The following is a 1,765-nucleotide window of genomic DNA, read 5'->3' as shown; positions in this document are numbered from 1 at the left end:
GCTGGCGGGGCACGAGTGGAGTGGCGCCAGGCCTCCTCCGTTGAACTTCTGGCTGGTCCCTGGCCTAGGAGGGTGGCTGCAGAGCTGTTTACTTCATCCTTACAGGAGAGCGGCTGCACCGCTGTTGGGACTGTGGCCAGTTGTCAGGGAGACAGGATGCAGGACTTAAAATCAAGGGTTCACATCCTGGCTCTGACCCTTGGGAGCTGGTCCCTGTGGGGAACTGACTCAGCCCAAGCGCCCGAGCCTCCGTTTCCTGGTGAAATGGGCCTAGTCCTGCCCTCTCAGCCCTGCAGGTCTGTGGTGAGGCTGACCTGAGACAATGTATATGTAAATTGCTTTACCTGGCAAAGAACAGACTCTGGAAAATCTGTCCAACCTAAATTTCCTGACAAAGACCGGGCGATGTGGAAAGCAGCTGCCGAATGAAATTTCGTTCCTGGGAGAAGGTTAAGAACAAGGCAGATGCTCCTTTCTAAGGAAAGGTGTGGGGAGGTCCTGGGTGGTCCTCCTCTGGTGCGGGGGAGGGGGCCGGAGGTTTGGTCTCTGGGAACCCCCAGTTGGGCTGCACAGTCACTGCTCTGGAGCCAGTGCTGGGCTCTAGTGTGTCTATGGGGTCGGCACATTCACTGCCAGAGGCTGCGTCCCGGGCCGATTACCCCTCTTCCATCACCTGTCCAGTAGGTGCTGGGGAAGCCACAGGCCCATCTCCTCTCTGGGGCTCAGCCTCCGCTTCTGTAAGTTGAAGATGATAATAATAACTGTTTTGCTTCCTTAAGGAGGACAAAAGATCTGCAAGGTGGGATTATTATGATGTGTTCAACATCATCCTTGTGACTGACTGGCCCATGGTCCTGGAGGGAGAAGTGAAGGGGCAGGGCCTCCTCGTTGGGGTTCTTGCCTCTACTGTTTAGTCCTCCCTGAGGATTGAGAAGGAGGTGTTCAGGCTCTGCCTACCCCAGGGGTCCCTGCCTTCCACACGCACCCCCCCAAGCACGTGTCTCTGTGATTGGCCGGTCAGCCCAGCCCCCTACAAGCTGGACAGGTTCAGAATGGGTGCGGTGGGTGGACGGGAGGCCAGGAGCCCTCCAGCGGGGGCAGGAGCACGCGGAGGGTACCCGTGTGCGTGCTGGTGGGACTACGGGTGGCTACGTGGGCAGAGGGCCCCTGTTGCTCAGAAATAACTCGACTGCACAGCGGTAACGGGGACAAACCAGTCTGTGCAACCTAGGGTGGGCTGCCGCCTGAGGGTTGCCAGGGAAACCATGGCTGCTGGAGCCCCCAGCCATTCGCCTCTTTGCCATGGAGACAGTGAGACGAAGGCAGCGAGGGTAACAGAACAGGGGGCCCCCACCTCGAGCTCCGGGGAAACAGCAGCCCCCGTGCCTATTACTGGGGGAGGGGGCGGCCTTGGGATCAATTTTCCGATTACACAACCATGTTCAAATGTCAGTTCCTTCTCTCCTGCTCGTGGATTTCTCTCCCTCCGAGTCGTCAGTCTATCCCCCTCCTCTCTCCTGTTCCTGGCTTGCATTTCATGTTCGCGCAACACTGATCTTTGAAGAATGAAATTTGGCAACAACCGAGTGCCTAATGTGACCTCATCCTGTCTGGAGTTTTCGGGAAAGACGCCTCCTGAAAGGCAGGGAGTTGGGGCGGGGTGGGGGTGGGGGTGCCCAGGGTCAGAGGCCAGGAAAACCAGCTGTGGGCTTTGTGGACTCTCCAGATTTCAATGGGCCACCGCCCACTCATGGGGGTGCCGGGG

The sequence above is a fragment of the Balaenoptera physalus genome (assembly GCF_965194825.1).
Source record: "Balaenoptera physalus genome assembly, chromosome: 10".
NCBI classification, from domain to species: domain Eukaryota; kingdom Metazoa; phylum Chordata; class Mammalia; order Artiodactyla; family Balaenopteridae; genus Balaenoptera; species Balaenoptera physalus.
This window is presented reverse-complemented; position numbering follows the sequence as displayed.